This window comes from Rhinolophus ferrumequinum, chromosome 2 (genome assembly GCF_004115265.2).
Source record: "Rhinolophus ferrumequinum isolate MPI-CBG mRhiFer1 chromosome 2, mRhiFer1_v1.p, whole genome shotgun sequence".
Classification (NCBI taxonomy): Eukaryota; Metazoa; Chordata; class Mammalia; order Chiroptera; family Rhinolophidae; genus Rhinolophus; species Rhinolophus ferrumequinum.
In genome coordinates, this window is record NC_046285.1 from 95,954,523 (window position 1) to 95,981,731 (window position 27,209).

The window sequence follows — 27,209 nt, forward strand, 5'->3', positions numbered from 1 at the left end:
TTTTTTCCAGAAAGTGTGTCAGGCAGGTGGAATTTCCACCTTTAAATGCAGAGCAGCGCTTATTGACATAGGAACCTAATCTTAATTCCCAATATTTTGCACTTTTTCAGTTTGTCTATGAATCATTAAGTCCCTCAGTGCCTTTCTCCCAATGTACCAACAAAAGGAGTAGTCTCTTAGTCTCAGGGTTGTACAACATAAATATATTGACAATAACATACTTACAATGAGGATGTTTTTCTCTAAAAAGAATTACACTGACACACTTTATATAATTATGGTGTATTTGTTCTTCAGTATTTATGTCTTCTTCTAAAAAAATACACTGTGATTAGGGGATGGCAATATCTATCCAAAAGCAAGGAAACTTATTTTGAGTGCTGCAATTATGTCAATCATATCATCAAACCATCAATTGTGACTGTCAAAATGTGCTGTATTTCCTTAGACATGCTGAAGATGATGAATTCCCAAGATAACCGGCTGAGGTGTCTTTGCTAAGCTGACATATTTGATATTATTCACAGATAACTCACATGGTCAGAGAGATTCTCATTATGCAATCCATCCTTGAGCAAGAGGCATTGAAGATTTTTCTCAGCCACTCAGTGTTTAGGTGAGTTGCTGATTGTTTAGCCAGCCAAAGCAAGTTAGCCCTCTTCCCAAGTATGCCAGCAATCATTTAAAAAATATTTATTGAATGCTTTCTATGTGCCAGACGCATTTCCATGTGTCAGGGACTCCCAATGAATAAAACTAACATGTGCACCGCCGCCCCCCAATCTTGGGGAGTTTACACGCTACTGTTAGGTATCAAAACAACATCCTGAAAAACAAGCTTAGTTAATTTTTAAGACTTAACTAGCTCAGAAGTGTCAGAGTGTAGATTTCTGTATTAAACATCTTTTAAAAGGTCTTAGGCACTTGTCTAAGCCAGTTTATGTTACTAATCTACTGCATTTCTGACAAATAATTTCTTGTTCTTTGTTTTCCAGTCCCCATTCTATAATATATTTGCAAAGTCAGGAAACATAGGATAAACTTTAAAACAGTATGTTAATTAAATTTTCAAATAAGTCAAGAAATATGTTAGATTTTCAAATAATAGGCTGAAGACGCTTTCAGGTGAGGAGGATTTGCTCTAGATTTCAAGGAATAGGCCTGATTGCTAATCTGGAAAAAACGATAATAACAACAACTACCACCTCTAATAAAACACTACTGATTGCTCCAAAATTCTGGAAGTGGAGGGAAAATAGTATAATTATTGTACTTTTTTAAGGGTCTGAAAGTTGAAGAAATAGAGACTGAGTGTTTTGTTTGACAGTGTAACTGACACATTGTCAAAAAGGAGTTATCCTGTTTCCTGACTTCGTGGGATGCCCACTGCAATAAAGGAAGCAGACACTTTCCGATAGTTCAAATATTTCCCTTGTTTTATCTCCCCTTTATTCTTTCTACATCAGAGGCCAAGATTGGCCGATATTAACAAAAAGATGAAATGGAATGCCGATTTTCTCTAGCACACCATTTACCTCAATTTCAACGATGGACGTCTGTTTTACAGCAAAGAGATCAGAAATCTAGGTGTCTTCTGGTTCTAAACCAGTCAGCAAAGAGCTTTGTGACATGAGGCAATCTGCTTCTCCAGTGTCCTCTATAAAATGAGGAGTTGGAGGGTAGATATTTTCTAAATCCCTTCTTGCTCAATTATTATGTGGTTGCACTCCAACTGTCCTTTTGAACTTGGGAAGGTGGAGGGGGTCCCATTTCTTCCCACTTTTTCAATGTTTCTGCCCATATTTACCATCTGTTCAGGTGTTTGGGTTCATCATTCATGTCAACAACAATTCTTTCTTGCTTTAGCAATAGAGAGCTAGAAAGTCAGGTGACTCCTCTCTTAACTGGCAGTTGTATGAAAGAGGGAGAAATGTACAAATTGTGGGGGAGAACAAAGGCAGTATTCCATTACTTGTTATTTAGGATTTTGTGGCTTATAATTATTATTGACTATTTTAAGTACTCAAAAAAACTGTAAGTACTTTCAAGAAGGATGGTTTCCAGAACTCACAACTACATTGAGTTCTTATATTTTCATGGTTGAAAAATATAAATCAATTTTGTTAAAGGTGGTGCGTTAAACATCAGGAAGGTGAGGCCTAGGATATTCCAAATGTTTTAACATATTGTTCCTCAGGAACTTTTACATGGGTGTCTTAAAAAGTGAAGGAAGCTAAAGTAGGAGCCTCCCCAAAAAGTCTGTGGCCAGTCTGTAGGCAAACCAGAGCATATGGCAAAGGGTGCTGTTTTTATACATCCTCTATCCAGCAGGAAAGCTGAAAATATTATTTTCATAGTAAATGATTTAAATAGTAATGGTTTATTTATTCTCCCCAAGTGTCGTTGGGAAATACCCTGGATTAAAACACAGGCAACTGAGTTTCTGTGTCTGATCTGCCAGCTACTAAGGGTAAGTCTGTTTCTCTGTGTGCTCATCTTGGCAAGCATCTCCGCAGGCCTTTTTCCAGAGAGACAGGAAACAATGATGACAGTCAGGCAAGCCCAGGCCCCACACGAGATTCTCTGTAATTTTGGAGAGTCCTGGAAACTGGACCATCAGCCCTAATTACCTCTGTCAGGAATCCTGTGTGCATTAGGCCTCATTTCTCAACAGCTTGCCCGAGCCGTGCCCCTAAAAACAGCTCAGACCTGCTTCACACAGGCATGAATTCTAGCAGCTCAAGAGGGTGAACTCATTTTAGGCATGTCTTTCTGTAAACAACTTTTCAGTTGATCCACTGTTCTAAGCACAGACCTGACCCAACTATGTTATAGATGCAAACTTTCTCACTTGTGCAATGCTAGAGAAGCTACACACTTTCACCTCCTAGCAGATCTTGGTCAGATAAGTGTCAGCGAACTTCCAGCTCTCTGCCCACTCTCTGCAAACTCAGCCACCGAAACCACAACCACCTCCACCACCATTATAACAAAATGAATTTCAGTGGTTCGATGTCATTCCTAAGCTGTTTCTCAGAGCCATCTAGCTAACTGGAACAAATAAACCAAGCTCCTTAGGCCATCAACGCCAATATTTGAGTTGTTAAGTGGGGTTGTATATGTTTTGTCCACTGTTCAAATGTCAAACTGTGAGGACCATTATAAAATGATAGCCATTTTATAGTCAAGAAAGCCAAGGTTAAAAGCAATTGCCCAAAGTTACAGCTTACAGGGACAGAGCTGGCCCCTAATTTCTTTACTCTTTCATTCCATGCAGGGCAAATGTTAACAACAAGCACACAAAAATATTTTTACCAATACTTTATTTTCAACCTAGAATTTTGAGTTTTTTTTGTAGATAATCAACTTATTTAAGTTTTATGATAAGAATACTACTATTAAAAGTCATATTATGTTACTACATCTGAGGGATTGTATGCTATAAAGATGTAATGATGTTGTGACTTGTAAATGAGTTTGAGAAATGTTCCATGAATATGCCTAAAATTTATTATTTCTAACTAATTGAAATTTTGTATTCATGAGCAATGGTTTAAGAAAGAGAAAATGTACCACATATTTTTATTTGATGCTTTTTATTTATTTCTTTAATTTTATTTTTTATGTCAGTTTCATGTATACAAAACAAGATAATGATTAGACATTTACATTCCTCCCAAATGATACCTGCCCAAGTCTACCACCCATCTGACACCGTATATAGTTGTTACAATACCATTGACTATATTTCCCATGGTGTACTTTATATCCCGTAACCATATACATAATACATATAATTTTATATATATATATATGTGTATATATATATATATATACACACACATATATATATATATTTATATATATAATTATAGTTGACATTCAGTATTATTCTACTTCAGCCTCAGGTGTACAGTGCAGGGGTCAGGCATCTATACAATCTGTGAAGTGATACCCCCAATAAGTCCAGTACCAATCTGGCATCCTACATAATTTTTACAACATTATTGATTATATTTCCCATACTGTATTTCACATCCCTATGACTATATCGTGACTACCGACTTGTACTTTCTAATCCTTTCACTTTCTCCTCCATCCCCCAGCCCCCCTCCCATCTAGCAACCATCAATTTTTCTCTGTATCACTGAGTGCATTTCTGTTTTGTTTGTTCATTTATTCTCTTCCTTAGATTCCATATATATGAGTAAGTGAGATCATATAGCATTTGTCTTTCTCTGTCTGACTTATTTCACTTAGCACAATAACCTCTAGGTCCACCCACGTTGTTGCAAGTGGTAAGATTTAATTCTTTTTTATGGCCGAGTAATATTCCATTTTATATATTTACCACAGTTTCTTTATCTAATCATCTATCGATGGGCATTTTGGTTGTTTCCATATCTGGCTATTGTGAATCGCACTGCAGTAAACATAGGGGTGCATATATTTTTTTGAATTAGTGTTTTGGATTTCATTGGATAAATACCCAGGAGTCGAATTGCTGGGTCATAAGGTAGTTCTGTTTTTACTTTTTTGAGGATCCTCCATACTGTTTTCCACAGTGGTTGCACCAATTTGCAATCCCACCAAAAGTGCACGAGGGTTCCCTTTTCTCCACATTCTCGCCAACACTTGTTTTTTGTTGATTTTGATGATTGTCCTTCTGACAGGAATGAGGTGGTATCTCATTGTGGTTTTTGTTTGCATTTCTCTAACTCAATAAGACGCTGAGTATCTTTTCATATATCTGTTGACCATTTGTATGTCCTCTTCAGAGAAATGTCTCTTTATGTCCTCTGCCCATATTTTTAATTGGGTTGTTTGTTTTTTGGTATTGATTTGTATGAGTTTTTAAAATAAATTTTGCATATTAATCCTTTATCGGATGTATCATTGGCAAATATCTTCTCCCATTCAGTAGGATGTAGTTTTGTTTTGCTGATGGTTTCCTTTGCTGTGCAAAACCTTTTTTGTTTGATGTAGTCCCATTTGTTTACTTTTTCTTTTGCTTCCCTTGCCCAAGGGGATTTATTAGTAAAAATGTTACTAAAGGTAATGTCTGCGAATTTACTTCCTATATTTTCTTCTAGGAGTTTTATGGTTTCAGGTCTTACATTTAAGTCTTTAATCCATTTTGAATTTGTTTTTGTATATGGTATAAGAAGGTGGTCCAATTTCATTTTTTTTTCATGTATCCGTCCAGTTTTCCTAGTACCATTTATTAAATAGACTGCCTTTACCCTGATGTAAATTCTTACTTCCTTTGTCATAGGTTAAATGACCATATAGGTATGGATTTATTTTGGGGCTCTCTATCATGTTCCATTGATCTATGTGTCTGTTTTTATGCCAATATCATGCTGTTTTGATAACTATAGCCTTATAGTATGATTTGATATCAGGTAGCGTGATACCTCCCACTTTGTTCTTATTTCTCAGGATTGCCATGCTTATTTGGGGTTATTTGATGCTTTTTAATAATTATGAAGAAACAAACTGACGAGAAGAATGCAGAGACTATACTCTTTAGTCCATTTCAGCAAATATTTTTAAAGAACTAACCGTGTGCAGGCTACTTTATTAGCTAAAAGGTATCTGGTCGTTAGAATGCTTGGTTTTAAGAGAAATTATTTTATAGGTTTATCAGGGGCAGTATCTCTCCCCCTCCAGTTTTATTAAGAAATAATTGACACACATCACTGTACAAGTTTAAGGGGTACAACATGATGGTTTGATTGACATATATTGTGAAGTTCTTAACACAATAGGCTTAGCATCCATCCCCTCATATAGATACAATAAAAGGAAAGAAAAATAATTCTTGTCATAAGAACTCTTAGGATTTATCCTCTTAACAACTTTCCTATATATAATACAGTCATGTTAGCTATAGTCATCATATTGTAAATTACATCCCTAGGGTTTATTCCACTTGAACCAGCGTTTGTTAGAGTAAATAGTTATGAAATAATGCCCACTGGCAATTATGGGATGTGATAGCCAGCTGGGACCTGATGTTTTTACAAATGAAGCAACTGAGGCCAAGTGACGTTTTGTCTTGCTCAAAGCTTCTAAGAGTGAGCAGAGTCTGAAAGCCAGGTTCCCAGAGTTCAAGCCGTTTGCTGGTTTCAGCAAACTCCACTTTGTTTTCTAAAGGAAAAAAATTCCTCCACCTGACAGCTTTGCAAAATTTATGCAGGAATGTTCACTGGAGGTTGGCCACTCTCAAGGCTATGCTTCTGCAGCAAAGGACTGGAATATGCTTCTGCGGAATATTTTTCCCATCAAGAAATGACACTGAACATCTCACCAAAGAAGATGTACAGGTGGCAAATAAGCACGTGAAAAGATGTTTAAGATCATATGTCATCAGGGAGACGCAAATGAAAACAACAGTGAGATACCACTATGCATTGTTAGAATGACCAGACAGACCACTGACAAGAACAAACATTGGTGAGAATGTGGAACAAAAGGAACTCTCATTCATGGCCGGTGAGAATGCAAAACAGTACAGCCACTTTGGCAGCTTCTTACAAAACTAAACATATTCTTATTCTAAGATCTAGCACTCGTACTTCTTGGTATTTACCCAAAAGAGTTGAAAAGTTATGCTCACACAACTATTGTTGTTATGCATACGGATGTTTATTACATTTTTATTCAAAGCTGCCAAGACGCGGAAGCAAACAAGATGCTCTTCAACAAGTGACTCGATAAAGGTACTGTGGCACAGACAGGCAATAGAATATTACTCAGCGATAAAAAAGCTACCAAGCCATGGAAACACAACGGAGGAAACTTATATGCGTATTGCTAATTAAAAGAAGCCACTCTGAAAAGGCTATGTACGGTATGATTGCAACTGTATGACATTCTGGAAAAGGCAAAACTAGAGACAGTAAAAAGATCAGGGGTTGCCAGAGATTGGGGGAGGAGGGAAGAAGAGGGAGAGTGGAGATAATTTTTAGGACACTGAAAGTTCTCTGTACAATACTACAATGGTGAATATATGTCATTATGTATTTGTCCAAACCCATCGAATATACAACACCAAGAGTGAACCCTAATGTAAACTATGGACTTTGGGTGATTGGTGATTATGTGTCAGTGTAGGTTCATCAACTGCCACAAACATACATTTGTGGAGGTGATGCCGACAATGGGAGAAGCTACACACGTGTGGGGGCAGGAGGTGTGGAAAATACCTGCGCTTCCTCTCCGTTTTGCTGTGAACCTGAAATTGTTCTAAACATAGTGAGTGTCAAAATAATTTTTCCAAAAAGACATAAAAGTGGACACGATAGTCATAGTCACATTTAAAATGACATTTTAAATTGATTGTACAAGGTGAAAAGTGGGAAACGTTTTTTTCATCTGTCTTAAGAATGTCCACATGCAGATTTCTTATACTTCAAAATCCTTATCATAAAGAAGGTGAGAAAAATGTAGGCAGTGAACTTTGTTTTGACCTCTGGTAAGAATGGTATTTATCATTTTCCAACAGAAAAACTTTGGTTTATGCCCTCCATCTCAATAGTTTATAACTCTACACTTCTTGAGTTCATTAAACATAAAATTTGTCCAATGTTATTTCATGCAGCAGCCAATTAGCCATTTTCCCTTTACTATATAAGGATTCTTGTTCACATGAAGGAAACAGTCAGCAAAAAGGAGAATACATATTATGGAATGATTATTTTTTTCCAACAGAATTTTTGTCTTTTGGCCACATGAATTTCTAATCAGGGTAGTCAGCAAATTTTATGTATGAGTAACTTATCTTATATTAACAGACATTAATATCCCTATTAACAGTTTCTATTTTCAGTTTATTCACTATTCGATACAGTAACACTGAATCTTTATTCACAAGAGGAAGAGCTTATTTCCCCATTTTCATCATAGTTCCCAAAGTGCTTTTTTTGGATGATTTCATTTCTTCTTCCAAGAAGAAAATTGGCTAACCGTGCCTTCAAAGTTATATCCTACAGCAAGTGTTTCGATGTTTTGCTTAGTCACAAATGAGAAGCAGAAAGCTGACAACGTGGCTTTCCTTCTGTGTGAAGAGCTGTGTGGGTGGGAGTCAGGATTACTAAGAAAAGACAAACATCCCACTGTCTTGTTCCAGATTCAAGAAATCTGGGGTTCCATCCACACTCTTGAAATTGTATAATTTCTATCTGTTTCTCCTCTGATAAAAAGTCTGTATGTACAGAGTTTTAGAACTAAACTCCCTTTTCACCTTGTGCTAGGACTAGAATTTGCTGTTCATTTTCATGTTTAAGATCAACATTTCTAAGCTTTCAAATTTTTTCTATAACTGGATTCTTTGTCCCATGAAGAACAAAACTAAGAAATTAGAGCTTGGCTTTGAAAAAGTACTAATGATGTGTACGTACATTTTAAAAGATGTTCAGTGATAACTGTATGTCCGTTTTTCTGCAGTTCTTATGTAATGAGAGTGATAGATGTTTTAATATCATATTTGGTGTTCCCAACTATTTTTGACTTTAATCAAAATTCATCCAGAAAATATTTAAAGGTTTTCTTTATGTTTGGGGTTCTTCATAAAAATTCATTTGAAAATGATTTCCACTTCTTAAAAGTTTAAAACCATCACTTTGGAATACTGCCTTTTTCCCATGCTAAAAGTACGATATTTTCATTAAAGCTGTTTAAGAAATGCAGAAGAGTTAAAATGTGCCAATAATCCCACCTCTACACAACCAGTGGTCATGTCTGGTGTTTCCTTTTTTTCTTTAAGTTTTCTCTCCTGTATATGTTTTTTAAAATATTTTTGTAATCATATAATACACACAATTTTGCCTTGCCTTAATATTATATCATATATATTTTCCATAATATTGTTATATCCCTGGTAAAAAATACTAAACATAGTTTTCGCCAAAGTAACCTTTTAAATTGTGTTATTAGGAGAGTAATATAAAATGGACATGTGATATCTCCCACTCTCTGCTCCTCCCAACAGCACCCCCGTCTCTTGTCATTCCCTAGAAAGAACCACTGTTAAGGTCTCAGATATCCTTCCAGAAATTTCCAGACATATGAAAGTATATTTTTATATAAGGTGACATTTACCACATTACGTGTTCTCTAAGTATGTTATCACACATTGATAGAATCATTCATATTTTATTTAACTTAATAAAGTGTCTAAGAGGTTTCTGTTTCAGATCAGTCCATATACATTTTCCACATTTGTTTTTAAAAAAGCTCAACAGCATTCTGTTGTATTATGTGTTAACTAATTCAGGCATGAACATTTACATTATTTCTATTTTCTTGCAATTATAAAACATGGACATAAGGGAGCTGCCAACTCCATGGTGTCTTTGTGCAGACTAGAAAAAGACACTCTTCTGTGATGATATTCTTCCATGGGCGCCTCCAATTCCACTCTCCACCAATCTCTGCCTCGCTCTGTTTCCTGGGAGGCTGAACTGCCTATGTATCACGTCTGTGTACTCCCTTACTGGTCTAGCTTTCGGCTGGTTCAGCGAATGGGAGCAGCAGCAGGAAAGTGGAAGGAGGAAGTAAGGAGAGGTATTCTTTAGTCCCCAGGCTCTCTTCCTGCCTGTTTGCTATCGGCTGGCTTTCTCCCTCAAACTTTCTCTCTCCCTCAAGCTCCTACTTTCCTCCTCTAATAATATCTGCTCCCTTTCTTGCTCTTCTAGTCCTGGGACATTGTGTTGTCCTTTGTAGTTTCTCTACACTATGCTTTGCAAGGAGCTTATTTATTAGCCTCTGCTCAAATTACCCAATTTGAGTGCACCAAACTTTCCTGCTAGGACTCTGATTGAGAAACTTTTCTCCTGGCAGATATAGCCACACACCAGGATGTTTGGTTTGTTGATGGGAGCAAGCGATTATCCCCCCACGCCACCCCAATTCCCTGCAACCTTGTCAGGGTGCCCAGTGCAGGCCACAGCCTACACAATACATGGCAGCCTTGGTTATAACCAAAATGCTTGTGTGTGCGTGTGTGTGTCTGCGTGTGTGTGTATGCTCTTTCTGTGCTTTCATGAATGTCATAGGATAAATGATTAGCAGTGGAGTTGTTGGGTCAAAGGTTACATATACTTTTTAACTTTGAAAGAATTTGCCAAATGGCTATCTAAAAAATACCTTGAATTTACATTTGCTTCATACTTTTGTCACTATAGGTTGTAAAACTAAATTTTTGCCATTTTTATAGAGAAAAGTTGTATCTCATTTTTCTCTTTGACACTACATTTCATTTATTATGGGTTCACCTGGACATTTTTTCATATATCTCTTGGATATTTACATATTCTTAGTTGCTTTTTCTATTTAATTTATTTTTTCCTTACTTATTTAAAAGTACTATTTTTATATTAAAGAAGTAAGCTTTTTATCCTATGTGTAGCAAACATTCTTTTCCAATTTTTCATTCCATATGGATGTTTAAAAATTTTCCATAGGCAAATTATATCCAAATATTTTCATAGCTTCTGGGTTTCATGTCAGGTTAAGAAATGCTTTTCTTATTCCAAGATAATACTTGTTAAAAATCCCATGTCTACCTCCGGTATTTATTATTCTTTTACATTTACAATTTTGATCCACAGGCATTAATTTTTATTTCAAGATAATACGTATTAAAAATCCTATGTCTACCTCTGGTATTTATTATTCTTTTACATTTACAATTTTGATCCACAGGCATTAATTTTTATATGGAATATTTTTTCCCCCAGAAAGCTAGCTAGTTATTTGGAGATATGATTAGGATATGATTTGATAATGACATTATAATCAATAGAGTTTTTCATCATTAATATGGAATGTCATCTTTATTATATACAAAATTCTCAAAGGGTTTGGGTCTCTTTATACATTCTTCATGTTCTTCCATTGGTTTGTCTCTCTATTTGTGGTAAGAAGATGTGTTAAGATGGGCCCCATTGATTCTGGTATTGTCGACCCTGTGTTATCCCCTCCCCTTGAGGGTGGGTGGGACTTAGTGACTTGCTTCTAATGAATAGGAGACTGCAAAAGAGATACAGCAATTAGATTATAAAAACGATAACTTCCCATTTTACTAGTACTCATTCTCTCCGTCTCTTTCTGTCTCTCTCCCTCTCTCCCTCTCTCTCTCTCTCCCTCTCGTTTGCTTGCTTTGGTGAAGCCACCTGCTATGTTGTGAGCTGCCCATGGAGAGGGCATGTGACAAGGAAATGAGGGAGACCTCTAGCCAACAGCCTGTGAGGAACTAAAATCCTTCCAATAACCAAATGAGTGAGGTTGGAAGCAGGTCCTTCCCTTGCTGAGACTTGAGATGGCTGTAGCCCCAGCAGATATGCTACTTTGATTGTAGCCCGGTGAGACCCCCAAAGGCAGAGAACCCCTCTAAACTATGTTCAGGTTCCTGAGTCGCAAAAGCTGTGAGATAAAAAGCTGGGGTTGTTTAGGGTGACGTGTTGTGGGGACATTTGTTATGCAACAATAGATAACTAATGCACTAGTCCTGCCACAAAATGTTTTTGTTCCTGTAGTTTTGTACGTTTTAATATTTGATAAAGGAAGTCCTTTCTCATTTTATTTTCTCCAGATATTTTTTTCCTAGCTATTCTGGTATATTTAATCTTCCATATAAACTTAACATAGTTGTGTCAAATACCTCCCAAAGTCTTGTTTTTTATTTAGTGGATTTTTTTTTTTGAAGGTTGAATTGGTAATTTTACAGCTTTGAGTTTTTCTATGCAGAAACATTTATTCAACTCTCCTTTTATGTCTCCTTAGTAAAGTTGTGATATTTTCTTCATATCTGTTCTGCACATTCACTGTTAATTCCTAATTATTCCTAATTATTGTGTGTTTTTTTTTTGCTATTATAAGATTTTATTGATTTTTTTCTCTTATTATGATTTGTATATAGGAAAATTATTCATTTTTTATAAATGGCATTTTTTTAACCAGTCACTTTAATCTTTTCATGTAATCATATAATCTCCAAATAATGAGAATTATGCATGCATCTTGGTCCTTTCAAATATATAGACTCATTATTTATTTTTCTTATTTGATTGCATTGAATTGTACTTCCAGATCAATGAATTATAGTAATAGTGATAGCAACTTTGGTTTGTTTGTGAAATTTGAATGGAAAGTTGAAAGTGTGAGCTTTAAATTTGACGCTGGCTTTTGATGTGATCAAATATAAGAACTGATCTATTTTGCTTTGTATCAGGAATGGGTGTTGGGTTTTATGTCATTTCTTTTCTGCATGGATTGAGATGTTTACCTGATTTTTCTCATGCAAACTATTGATACTATAAGTTACACTAATCGATTCTCTAACATTCAGCAGTGCAGTTAATGATTACATAATATTCCAACTTGTGAAAGCATTGTAGCTTGCACTTCTATGTAAGCCAGTTTTTGCTTTGAGAAATACCTCTTTAACAAACATCATTACATAGGACTTTGTCCTTTGTTAATAAATATAATGGCTAACACAGAGAGAAATTTATCTCCCTCAGACACTCTAATATCTTCATATTTATTAATTCATTTTTAAACCATTAGAACCACCTTATGAAATAGGTATTACTTTTATGCCCATTTTACAGATGAAGGACTGCAGGAACAGAAAGATTAACAACCTACCTAAAAGGCGGAGCCAAGATACATACCAGGCAGACGGGCCTGGTAAACTAGACAATGGCCACCACCACAGTCAAGATAGAAAGCATTTCCATCACACCAGAACGTGTCTTCCAGCCTCTCTGCAGCCCATCCCCCATCCTGCATGGCTCCATGACCACTGATGTTCTCTTATCACTATAGATTTGTTTTTCTGTCCTAGAATTTCATCTAAATACAGTCATAAGGTGTGTATATTTTTATGTCCAGCTTCTTTTGCTCATCATAATGTTCTTCAGATTCATTCACAACGCTGCATATATCACCAGTTTGTTCCTTTTTATTGTTACGTAGTATCCTACTGTGTGGATTTACCATAATTTGCTTATCCATTCACTTCTTCATGGGCATTTGGGTGGTTTCTAGTCTTTAGTTTAAATGAAAGTTCTCCACTTACAAGGAAAAAGAAATCAAATGCTGAGGTTGTTAAGATCTTTGGTAAAAACAAATCTTCTATCTGTAAAATTTCCCAATTTATAAATTAAACTCTATAATTTATATATAGATACATAGGGATTATATATATATACATAGGGATGTATGTATAGGACAAAATATAGTATATATAGGGTTCAATACTATCCACGGTTTCAGGCATCCACTTGGTGTCCTAGACCATATTTCTCACTAAGAAAGGGGGACTTCTGTCATCTATGAACACCGATAGTATGCTGGCACTATGCCAGTTTTTTTACCTCTGTTATGTAATCTTCACAACAAACATATGAAGAAGTTCTATTACCTACATTTTTTCAGAGCAGAATACTGATGGTCTGGGAGGCTGAATAACTTGCCCAAATCTATGTAGTTTGTAAGGTGCAAAGTCAGGATTGCAGGATTTCTGTCTGACTATGGACCCCACTGTCTATTCTATACCACTGCCTCTGTTCAAGAATATCAATGTTCTTGCATATGGGTTACAGTTTTTTAAAACCTCAATGGATTCTTAATGAAAGTTACTTTGTAAAATACCTTGTTACTTAAATAACAACATGGGCAAAAATCAGAGTTCCTGGGATTTTCCAAAGGAAGTGACCCTCATAAAATACTTCCTATTGTGCCATTTCTCTTAGGGTTAATTTCTTTCAAATTTCTCTTTAACACTCATGATGTCTATAAAATAGGAAGGAAGAAAACACCATTCCTTTTTTCCCGAGGACTTTAGACTAAATGACTTCAGGATGTGATGTCGTAGAAAAAGTGTAGACTTTGGAATCAGACTGAGCCTCTAAACCTGACTTTGATATGAAAGATCCAAGTACTTTGGGGCAAGTTCTTAATTACACAGTGTCCTTAACTATCCAATGGAGATAATGCCATCTCCTTCATGGGACCTGGTAATCAAAACAATAAGATAACATGTGAAGAGCTTCTGTCTCAGAGCTTAGGGCATAGGAGATATTCAGTGTTAGTCCTTCTACCTCCCTCCTTTTGCAGCCACGATTTATGTCACTACCACTGAGACATTCAAGCAGGGCAGAGTATGCACCACATAGGACTAGTATGCTAACAGCTAGTCCTGTCTTGAGGTCATTTGACCGTTTATACACAAAGTGATCCTGTGCAGTAGTATTCACAAATGTGAGACACCCCAAATCAATATGATTTGGTAGGTATTGAAAATACAATTCCAAAAGTTTAGGAGAGAAGAGACATGAAGAGACATGAATGATAGAGGTTGGGGCCAAACTAGGACTCGTGATTGATCGCAGGAGTCCTGTTTTCTGCTGGAATGAGCCAAGGGAAGGTCGAAGAAAATTCATGTATTAGGAGGAGTTGGAATTTGGGTGCAGTCTCCTGGCACACCGTTTATTCTGTGCTTCCAATTTCTGCAGGCTATGCCTACGTGATTTTGCCTGCTGCATACCTCGAATCAATCATCTCTCTTTTTAAAATTGTAGCAAATTGTCCAATCCTTTCTTGTTTGTTTTCATTAGGATTTCCTTTGCTTTATCACTGACAGGAAAAAAGTTATATTTCCTCTGGGACATGATTATTTTCAGTAACTACAATTTAATGAATTTGCGAGGATTTCATCCTGATTTATCCTCTAATTGTTTGTTTCATTCTTAATAACAGATTTTTTGTTTTGGGCAGTTGTTCTCTTGGATACGTTTGAATAATTATTTTTAAAAACTATCTGTAGCGCGCGCGTTGTATGTATTTGATCATAAATATAGTGTTTGTACTTCATTATTTCTGTGCATCCTAGCTTTATATCATAAAATGACAATCTGCTCTTCTTGCTACCTCTGCCACCGTCAGCTCAGGTCAGATCATTAATATTTCTTGCTCAAATAACCAGATCAGTCTCCTGGCTTACTCTTCCGGCCCCTCACTTTCCAGTCTCCTAACACACTGAAGCCAGAGCAACATTTTCCCAAAGAGAAAATCTGATCACATCTGTTTAATATCTTTCAAGGACATTCTCAGAGTTGGGTAGTATGACCTGGGCCCTGCCTGCCCTTTCACACTCTCTCATACATTCTATGTCCTCTATGCCCCAGTCACACTGCTGACTTCACAGTTATCTAAAGGTCTTTTATCCTCTCTCTCTCCTCCTGCCCTCTGCACCTGTTACTCTCTGTACCTTGGCAAGCTCATCCTCAGCTCTTAGCCTCTTTTTGCCTGCTTCATCCCCACACGTTGTTTAGGACCTAACTTAGACATCCATTCTCGCTGGGGGCCTTCTCTAATGTCCTCCAGAAGGGATTATGTGCTCTTTCATCACTCCTGTTTGCTGTGCCTATCACGACACCATGCTCTTTTCACATTATTTGACGGCCTCTTCAGGGCAGGGCCCTGCCTTGTGAGGTAGGCATTTAATAAATACTTGTTAAATGAGTGATGACTGAATGAAGGCATTCACAGCCATAAGGCAGTGTGGTCCAGTGGGCAAGGATGCTGGAGTCAGATGGCTCGTGTCTGGGTCCCGACTCCATCCCTAACTAAATGTGTGACCTCTAGTAAGTTATTTCACCTCAGTTTCTTAACCAGTAAAATGGAGATAGTAAGAGAAATATCTGGTCAGATTATTATAATGCTTGAATGTCAATAGATGGAAACAGAATGGTAACTGCATACAAGACAGTTTCATTTCATGTTAGCTATTGTTATTGTTACTATTACCATTATTGCCTAATCCTTCATTTGGCAATTTAGTAGCCAAAGCAGAAGGCAGAGCATTTGGCATGGTCTATTAGGAATTGTCTACTCAGGAAAATTCACAAGATTCATTTGTAAAATTCCATATTTCTACAGCAATGCTGCAAATGATTTTGGCTATAATATATGACATAGGTATCCTATAACATAATTTAATATTGTAATTATAGAGAAGATAAATCTTTGCTTATGTTTTAATATGTTCTGGTTAAATATGTGTTAAGGAAATAAGATCTATTGCAGGCTAGATTTTCAGTAACACAGTCTTGACAACAGAAAGGAATGTGTTTAGAGGTTTTTCTCTAAAAAGCTATATACTGATCAGAAATTGGCTAGTGGAAAGCACAGAATTTTTCAAATAGAAAACACTGATGAAGACTTAGAAGAAAGCTGTCAGGGAGCTCATAAACTGGAGAAAGATCATGTTTCACTCACATCAGCGGTGATGGTGTGATTAACATCTTTCATTTTACTGTGTCCAAAAATGAGAGATGAATTAGAGAGAGAGAGAGAGAGAGAAAGAGACTGGGACAGAATACTTTTCATCATAAATTGCAGGGTTTAGCTATAAATCACACATTTTAAGGAGATCAAAAGTTGGTTGAAAGTACCTGTAAGGTCTTGGACACAAAGACTCTGCAAAGGCAGATAAGCTCTAGGAAACTCAAATTTTACATTAAGAGATTTAGAATGAATTTGAAATACCAATGTCTGCTGGTATCCACGGGGGTTTTCAGGACCTCTGTAAATATACCAAACTCTGCAGATGCTCAAGTCCCTTATAGTATATGGCCTTGTATTTGCTTATAACCTACATACACTGTCCCATAGATGAGGTCAGACAATTAAGTTTGTGAACTCATCCTAGAAAAAGTGCTACATACCTCATTGCTGAATATCACTACGGTCACCTTCAAAGTACTCCCCGTGGGACTAGATGCCAGCACCTAGTCCACCTTTCAAAGCAATTTTGGAACTCTTTTTCTGAAATGGCCATCAGAGCTGTCATTATATTACCCTTTATGTCCTGAATGTCATCAAAATGTCTTCCTTTCAATATTTCCTTTATCTTCAGGTAAAGAAAGAAGTCATTGGGGGCCAGATCAGGTGAGTAGGGAGGGTGTTCCAATACACTTATTTGTTTACTGGCTAAAACCTCCCTCACAGACAGTGCCATGTGAGCTGGTGCATTGTCATGATGCAAGAGCCATGATTTGTTGGTGAAAAGTTCAGATCGTCTAACTTTTTCATGCAGCATTTTCAGCACTTCCAAATAGTAAACTTGGTTAACTGTTTGTCCAGTTGGTACAATTTCATAATGAATAATTCTTCTGGTATCAGAAAAGGTTAGCAACATCGTTGCAACAAGTTCATGAACTTAATTGTCAGTCCTTGTATATATAAAATATGAATTCCAGCTTGCTAATCGAGTTATTAAAATACGAAATACAAAATCTGGAAAGGGGAAGATGAACAGAAGAATAATTTTCTACTTCGTACTAAACTCTGCTTGGCCTCCTTTGGAACGTCAGAGATCAGCAGGACAGGGCTCTTAGGATAGTACTAACATCATAGTAGTTTTTAATAAAAATAAAGTCTGGAATATCTGTTGAATGTTTGATGTATTACTAGAGGGAATATTAATAGATGTTACACTTTGGAAAATAGATTGGCATTATCGCTTAAAGCTGAATATTCATATACCAGGTAACTTGGTGATTCTACTCTTAGGAATATATCCAAGAGAAAGTCTTGGCCATGTGTGATGGGCAATGCCAGAATGCCTGTGTAAGAATGTTCCTAGCAGTACTATTTACAACAGCAAAAGCCTGGAAAGAACCTAGATGCCCAGCAATGGGACAGTGGATTAAAGAACTGTTGTATAATCGCACAATAGAATATTATGCAGCATTCTTAACTAATCAAGTACTGCAACACCAGCAACTGGCTAAATCTCATAAATATAACATGAAGTTGAAGATACTAAGTGCCAACAGATTATCTTTAGCATGCTACCTTTTAAAGAATAAAGGTAAAAACAAATGAATAAAAGAATGTTTTAGAAATACACAGGGATAAATTTTTTTGAAAAAATGCTTGTTGAATTTAATATAATTTTTTAAACTAACAATTTCCTAACGTAGTACTTCATCAGCATTAGATTTCAATTAAGGTTCATGGTCACCAGTCTCCAAGATGGTCCCTAATGATCCTCAACTCTTCATGTTCATGCTCATTGTAGACCCTCCCACTTTTATTAGGATGGAGTTGTGGAACCAAAGGGATACTGCAAAATAACCATGTGTGACTTGTGACGTTAGATCATAAAAAACAACGTGGCTTCTGCCTTGCTCTCTCTTGGGTGATTCCCTTTTGGTGGAAGGTCACTATGTCACCAGGATATTCAAACAGCTCAGAAGAAGAACATGTGAAGCTTTTTGCCAACTAATAGCAGAAGGTGAGTGAGTCATCTTGAAAAAGGTGCTAAGCTCCATCCAGGCGTTTAGGTGAATGTGGCCCTGGACGACACCTCGATTTCAACCTCAGGAGACCCCCAGCCAAAACCACCCAACTGACTGCTCCCAAATGCCTGACCTACAACAACTGTGACCTACAATAAAGGTTTATTTTGTTTTTGAGCTGCTACAAATTTACAGTAATTTGCTATACAGCAATATATACCTAATACAAAGTTAATTGGTTATCATTCTTTTAAAGCCATGCTTCCACTGATTATTTTCTATACTAAGCACCTTGATGTTCATATTTTAATAACCAATTGTTTCAAAATACTCTTACTCTGTTATGTTTCACTGTTTATATGATATAAACATTGTTCAAATATCCCAAACATAGCTTAAATTTTAAAAATTACCTTTACAATGTTTATGGTTTTTAAATATAAAGTAAAAACTTAAGCTTTTCTTTTCTTTCTTTCTTTTTTTTTTTTTAGCATAGTAGGGAGTATATCTAGAGTTTGGTAATTATTGCTAGGCTAGTGAGTAAACAACTTTATTATGAAAATAAAAGAATCATAAAAGATGAATGTACCTGTTAAAATTTAAAGTACTATTTTATCCCTCCTATTTATTTGTATTTTTCTCAATTAAATGCTTTTTTCTCAATTGAATGCTTCTATTATTTTTTAAAGATAAATCTCTATATTGAATGTTATAATTTGCTAGCAGTTATATAATTTCTAAAGATTGAGATTGTTGACGTAACTAACAAAATTCACTTGTTAAATCATTTTAACCAGTGACGTGGAACATCTGGATAGCTACATGGGGAAAGAAATTAACCTTGACCTCTACCTCATGCCATCTACAAAAGTCTGTTTAAAATGGAAAATAGATCTCAGTGTAAAAGTTTAAATGATAAGACTTGCAGAAGAAGCATAGGAGAGTATCCTCAAGATTTTGCTATTCGCACATATTTCTAGGATGGGACTCAAAAAACACTAACCAAAAAAGAAAAAAAGGATAAATGGGACTTCAGAACAATATACCAATAAAAAAATTAAAAGGAAATCCACAGAGTAGAGTAAGATCAAGTGCTCTCTCTCTCTCTCTCTCTCTCACTGTGCTCGTGTGCCTCTTGATCCAGAATACATGAAGAACTCTGACAAATCAATAATAAAAGCATAAATAATCAATAAACAATGGGCAAAGACTTGAATAGATACTTCACAAAAGAAAATATGGGACTGGCCAATAGACATATGAAAGGGTGAAAAGATGCCCAACATTATTAGTTGTTAGTGAAATGGAAATATATTTCAATGAGATATAATTTCACACCCATTAGAATAACCAATGTTTAAAAGATCAACAATATCCAGTATTGGAGGGGATGTGAAGCAAATGGAATGCTCACACATTGCTGATGGAAGTGTAAAATGTTACAAAACTTTGGAAAACAGTTTGACAATTTCTTAGAAAGTTATACATACACTTATCCTAAGCCCAAGAATTCCACATTTAGGGAAATAAAAGGGATAAAAATATATATCCATAAAAAAAAACTTGTAGAGGAATATTTGTAGCAGCTTTATCAATAATAATCCAAAAATGAAAAAACACAAATGTCCTTCAATAGACAAATGGATAAACACATTGTTGTATTGTCATATAAATGTATAATTCTCAGCAATTAAGTGAATGAACTACTGATACATGCAAACACATGGTCAAATCTACTTCCTTATTTATTTATGTAAGGCTTAAAAACGGGCTGAATTAAGTAGTGGTAGTAGAAATTAGATCAGTGAGTGGTTGGGAATGTAAGTGACTGCAAAGGGGTATGAAGGAATTTTCTGGAATGCTGGAAATTTCTAGATCATGATTGGGGTTATACATGTATATACATTTGTCAAAAATCACATAATTGTACACTTGAAATCTGTGCAGCTAATTGTGTACAATATTACCTCCATAAAGTTGATTGAAGAAAGCCAAACTCAATTAAGAGATTAAAAAAGCAAGCCACGGAATGAAAGGACAAATATCCAGACTATATAATTAAAAAAAATCTTTCTTAAACTCAGTAAGAAAAATACAGATAATCCAATAGAAAATGGTAAAAGACTCAAAAAAGGCTGGACATAACAGGATTTTGAATGGTCAATATATTTACAAAATGGGATTAACATCATGGAAATGCAAATTAAAACCACAATGAAATATCACTACACAATGACAAGAATGGGTAAAACTTTAAAAACTGACAATGCAAAGTGTTTTGGTTGATGTGAAATAATTGGAACTCTCATAAGTCACTAGTAGGATTGTAAATTAAGTGGCCATTTTGGAAAGTTGTTGGGCAGTATCTACTAATGCTGAACATCTGCACACCCTTTGACCTAGCAATGCCACTCCTAATTTTATACCCAGTACAAATGTGTACATTCATTCACCAGAAAACATTTACAAGTATGTTCATAAAACTTTATCCATATAGCCCCAAACTGAGAACAACCCACATCTTTCAGCAGTAAAATGGATGCATACATTGTGGTACATACATATACTAATGAAATGTGCATATTACTGCTACTCCAATTTTCCAAAAAGGTCATTTAATTTACATTCCTACTAGTGATAACAGGGATGAATTTTGCAAAAATAATGTAGAGCTAAAGAAACCAGACAGAAGACAGTATAGTATATAATTCCACTATATGAATTCCAAAAAACAGGCAAAACTAATTTGTGGTGTTAGGTTTCAGAATAGTAGTTATCTTTTGGGGACACGGGTAATTATTGGGAGGAGCACCAGGGAGTCAGCTGGGATAATGGAAAACTTCTATGTATTGATCTAGATTGTGGTTGAATAGGTATAGTCACTTTGTTAAAATTTTAAAGTTACACACTTATGATTTGTGCATTCTGCTGTATGTATGTTCTATTTCAATAAAAGGTTTACATTAAACTAAAAGAAATGAAAAAGGCCTGCGGCAGTGGGAATAAAGAGAAAGGGAGAAAAGAACTTGATATTAAGGATATTTCAGAGGGAAAACCCACAGGATTTGGGGATTGGTTCTGAGGAAACCAGAGGAATCATAGACGAGAACAAGGTATCCTGGTGGAAGGTAGTTGGTACCATTAATGGAGATTGAAGTGTAAACATCAAAAGAGTCTGAGTTTAGGACTGAGACGGGGTGTTGTGCCTAGGAAGATATGATGGGAGAACTGATGAGTTAATGGACCATGAATATGCTTAAAACATTTAATCTTTAATGTTTATCTCTACTTAAAATGTTTACTCTTTTCTCTACCTTCTTAGATATACGGAATATAGTTACAATCATAGTTTTAATATCCTTGTCTACTAATTCTATCATTTGTACACCTATCATTTATTGAACTGTTTCCATTGATTGTTTCCTCTTTATTATGGATTTTCATATGTTCCTGCTTTTTTGTACCCCTGGTAAGATTTGATGGAATGCTGTTCATTGTAAATTTTATCTTGTTGGGGTGCTGAAGATTTTTTATTCTCAGAAGTATGCTTGAGTTTTATTGGGATGAAGTTATGAAAACAGTCTGGTTCTTTCAAAGCTTGCTTTTTAAGCTTTGTTTAGTGAGACCAGAGCAGCCTTTAGTTTAGAACTATTTGTGCCCCACTACTGAGACAATAGCCTTCAGAGTACTCTACTCAACATCCCATAAATTAAGAGATTTTCCACCCTGCTTTGTAGAAACCTGAAATAATGCAAGCCTTTCATGAGCTCTAGTATTTTCTCTCCTTGCTCCTTTTAGGTGGTGCTGCCCCTCCGCCCCCATCATCCAGTATTTTCCTCACAGGCATACACTGAGAACTGACCATTACTAAGCTGAGGACTTGAGGGGAACTTGCTGCAGAGTGCTGGAGTTCCTCTGTGTGGAGCTCCTTTTCTTCAGTATTCTGCTCTATGAATTCCAGCTGCCTTGGTTTCTCCAACATACCAGCTTCAGCTTCATCTTCTCAACTCAGGTTGACCACTGTCCTCCATCTAGATTCCTTCTCTCTAGTCAGTAGTCTGGGGCCCTCATAGGACTCATCCTGTGTGTGTCCCCTCTCTCAGGGAACACTATTCTTTGTTGTCATAATCCAACGTGTACAAACAATTGTTCCCTGTTTTCTTATATTTTGGTTTTCTGGTGGGAGGGTACATATGGTCCCTCTTACTATATCTTGGTCGTAAATAGAAATCCAGATGTCTTCTGCAAATACTATTTCTTTTTCCCTTTCTGCTTTCATTTAAAGTGTGCAGAGAGTAATTTTTCTCATCCTTTCCCTCCTGGCAGTCACATAAATCTTACACATTTCTATTTATGAATAAGCAGTAAACAGGACACACCTGTGTGACTTTCTTCCCTGGGGAACCAAAGGAAGCATACCTCACATTTCTAGTATCTCGTATCATTGAATTCTATCTGTATGACTGATACTATTTCTTGAAACAAGGTTTGTTCTAGCCCCTTTTCCTTTTTAATGCCTTTTCAACTGTTCCCAATATTATCTGATCAAAATACTGAATTTACTCTGATGGCTGGTAAGCATCAGTGGCCAATCAGAGCTGGATCTGAGTCCTGGCTCAATTACCAAACAACAATAACATTCCTTGAGCTTTCACTATCTGGCCAGGCATTGTGTTAGTGCTTTCTACATGCACCATTTCACTTAATTCTCATGACCACCGTACCTAATAACACAGTTGGTATTATTATTTTAAGTTACAATATGATACTCAGCATCAGAAGTCAGAATGCCTGAGTTGAATCCCTTACAAACTTTGCAATACTGGGGAAGTTCTTTAACCTTCCCCAGCCTTGGATTCTCCGTCAGTGACGTGAGAAGAATAACATCGCCCTCATAGAGCTGCTGTGAGGACTATAAGAGAAAAATATATGCGGTGTTTAGCATAGTAATTGGTGCACAAAAGCACTTGCTAAAAGGTGACTAGTTGCGTTATTTTTATGTGAAACACTGAGAATAAAAGGGACGTTACTTTAAAACATTCAGAGACCTTTTGGGAAAGTGGCTATGGAAATATACCTCCCAGGCCTTCTGTTACAGGGGGTGATTGTAACTGACCAATGGCTCCAGCTACTAAGCTTTGAAATGCAATGAAATCTTTGTTCAAGGTCAGTCCTCCCGTGGGCTGCTCCCTGCCAGTGATGGAGTACAGTGGGGGATCCGAGGCAGACCTGTTCATGGAGCCATGGGACTCTTAACTGTGTCGGCGTAGGCTCAAGGACTTCCTAACGGCTCTGCTGAACCTTCATTAGACTGTACTAATTTCTAGGACACTTTCATGCATCCTTCTCTCCCTCTCTCCTGTGCTTGAGTTCAGACTTGCACTGGGGCCCGTGACTGCCAATCTTTTCTGGCTCCCTCTCTACTTCCTTTCATATAGGCGTTCTTCTTAATCCAATACTTGAGCATGTTTAATCCTGTGTTGGTGTCAGCTTTTTGGAGGACCTGGATTAACACACTTTAGTTCCTGTTTGGTTTATTCTGGTAATTATGCTAATCACAAGTTGCAAAGAGTTTTTCCTGACCCTAATCTCAGGGAAATGACGATCATCGCTGTGCTTCTTGGAAGGCTCTCTCCATTCCTCCAATGGTTCCGTCTGACTTCATTCATTTCATTTCCCACCATGTTTTAACATTGCGAGCCCCCTTGCTGCCATTTTCCTGATTTCCCCTCCTGCTAGCTATATCAGTAGACCGTTCTTCATCTGGCCCCTTTTGTCTCTCTCCTTCTAGAAACCTTGAATTGCCATCCTGCAGCAGGATGTTCACTGGGGTCTTCGTCATACACGTTTGCACTTTCTCAACCTTAATTGCAACCTTAATTACTTTTGGGAATTTGCACGTGGATATCCTTTATACAACTAAGGTACCCATAATGGAATTTTACCTCTTTGTGTGATTTACTCCTATAATTCTACATATTAGCTTCCTTGAATTCAGATACTCATTCAGTGTAGTACTGGACAAATAAGTTACTTCCTTGACCCTCAAATTCCTCATCATGAAACAGGGATGAATATACATACAGGTATTCTCCGCTTTTTGAATGTTTGTGTTATGCCACTTCTCTTTTACAAAAGACCTACACATTAATACTTGTTTTCCCTAACCAAAAGGAATCCAAAAAGGATTTTTGCTTTTATGAAAAACACTGAAAAGTGAAAATAGTGTTCAGCATTTGTTTTGCAGCAGCTGTTACAGAGGCCATGAGACTGGCCCCGCCAACCCCTTCCCGGGAAACCACACTCCGCGTCAAGCCACCGTCTCTTGAACTGTATCTGTGAGCATCTGTGCTTTATCTTGATTTATTTTGTGCATCCGTTAGCAAGAGGTGTCCTAAAGTAATTGCTTCTTCACTTTACACTATTTTGGCTTACAGAAGCTTTCACAGGAAAACTACTTTTGGATACAGGGGGAAACTTGTATCCATTTCGGGTGCTGTCAAGATTCAATGCAGTAACATATCGATGAACTGTAGCCCACCGCCCAGCATTCAGCAAATATTGGTTTGTTTCTCTCCCTAGGCAACTCAAAATCTAAGATGGTTCTGGTTATGTTTAGAAGAAATGAAATACTACTTAAAACAGAAAACAGTCACGGATGGGAAACAGGCATACAGAAGTTGGCACAGCTACGTGGCAAGATCTGAACTCAGAGGTGGCCCTAATTACCAGACATTTATTATAGAATAAAACAGAAAAGTATCTTCACTTCTGCCTTGGGTCAGGTTTTCCAGAAGCAGACCCTGAGACAAGGATTCATGTGTAAGTAATTTATTTATTATTTTCTCCCAGGGGAAATCAGGAAGGAATCGAAGGAAGAAAGATAAAGAAGAATGGGATAGAGAAGGGGAGGAAGCCAAACAAGGGTGCGATCTCAGGAAGAAGCCCTGCAGAAGGTCGGCTCAGCCGGATCCCACAGGGGAACTTGCAAAATAAGTCAGACGGTGACCTGAGGCTGCCCAGGGGAGCTCAATTCCCACGCATTTCTAGATCTACATGTGTGAGGAAGTCGGGGGAGTCGCTTCAGCAGACTGAGGGGAGGCTCCAGATGCTGACCTTTAGGAGCAAAAGCACATGGAAGCTAGAGAGGTGCACGATAGTGGTCAAAACGGTACAAAGGGCCTGGGCAGACCACCGGCAGTGTCCAAGACACCTCCCAGCCTACTCCCTCTGACGTGGTTCCTGTGGTTCTGTTTTCACCTTAGAAGATACTCGTCTCAAAACACACATATGTTCTTTATTCTGAAAACTAGAATCAAGGTAGTTAATAACTGAGATTTAAATTAGAGTAAAGAGCTCTTAGATAGTTTCACACTAATATGATTAGTATTCCCATTAGGTAACTGCAAAACTATAAAATCCTCAGTGTCGTCATCTCCTTACTTTGTCATGCTCTCTATTCTCTTCTCAGCATCAGCAAGTTGGGGTTGGGCAGGCCCCGATATCTGCTTTTCCATCACTTTTAATTTGTAGATGTGTAAAATATTCTTCACTTCCATAATAATTAAGCTAATATTTATATAATTTGTATTACATGCTGTTCTTAATGCTCTCTATACAGTAACTCATTTAATATTTATAACAGCTATGCTAGCAAGGAATACTAGTGTAACCCCCATTATGGTTGAAGAAACAAGTGGTTCAGTTAGTAGAGCTGGGATTCAAACAGTTTGGTTCTAGGGTCCATCCATTTTCTCATCAATGACTCCCTGTCAACCTGAATTGGACTAAGTACTTAAGACTAATAAATACTTAGTCCCTGAACTCGGTGCTTCAGATAGCAGGAGGCTTCTATCCTCCAGCTTCTTCCTCCAACTTCTATTCGACATCATCCCTGGCTGGCTCCATACTTCCTCCCAACAGGACTCAACAGAGGCCAGAATTTTGCAATTTTGACCATCAGAGGTAATTTGAATATAAGAATATCTCCTTCAAATCCTACTATAATTGAGTTGATAGATACTTTTTATAGAAATGATCACAAGTCATACTTTCAAAAGGATATAACTGTACATTGTACAATATGAAGCTTTTAAAACATACATATAAATCAGTGTAAGAAGACAATATTAAAATCCATGATTGAAGTTCATTTCCCTGTATTTACTTATGGAACCTTCAGGGAAACTTGCAGGTAGAAGAAAGGGTTCTTGGTCACGGGCTCCAAAGAACTGCATGGCAACCTTTGCCGGCTTTTGGCCTGAAAAGTCAGCTTCCTCATTTTAAAAATGGGATTATTTCTATTTCATCTAACTTAGAGGGGTGGTATATCAAATGAAACCAAATCTATGAAATTAGTTTGTAAATTATTAAAGTGTTAAATGTACACACTGAGTATACTGAAGGATAGATGTTTCTGAATCTTTCCTGCTTTTATAGTTTTATGACGTTTGCTGCCCTTTAATTTTGTACGAATCATGATGAATTTACAAATTCTTCAGATATTTTCAGTATCATACTGAAAGATGAATTTTTAATAAAAATCTTACTGAATAGGTAGCACTTGTTTTCAAAAGTTGTGCCAGCTCTCGGCAATAATTCTGCATTAGACTCTGTTAGCATCCTATTATTTATCATTCAATGCCTTTGTACTGCACTTCCAGCCCCATTATACTTCTCTAATGCCATCATAGTGTGCACGACTAACAGGCATGGCTCTCTGGTTTCTATACTTCTTTCCACTTTCCTGTTAAAATGCATTTGAACCCCATTAGCCATGAGTGTTTTTATAAGCTTATTCTCACTAGAGTGATTGTGATTGTCCTTGAATGCGGTGTGATGTGTTTGGCCTTGGAAACTATTTTTATTTTAACAGAACTTCAGAATAGA

At 36.8% G+C, this 27,209-nt stretch overlaps 1 long non-coding RNA gene across 1 annotated transcript in view; it reads left to right on the plus strand.

Moving 5' to 3' along the window:
- Positions 1 to 25,188, plus strand: part of LOC117031751 (uncharacterized) — a 53,942-nt gene extending 28,754 nt beyond the window's left edge. The window contains exons 2-5 of the long non-coding RNA XR_004424608.1: positions 449 to 616; positions 12,621 to 12,881; positions 18,120 to 18,316; positions 24,903 to 25,188. This is a non-coding gene — a long non-coding RNA (uncharacterized LOC117031751). The remainder of the gene's footprint in view (positions 1 to 448; positions 617 to 12,620; positions 12,882 to 18,119; positions 18,317 to 24,902) is intronic.
- Positions 25,189 to 27,209: the final 2,021 nt, after the last annotated feature.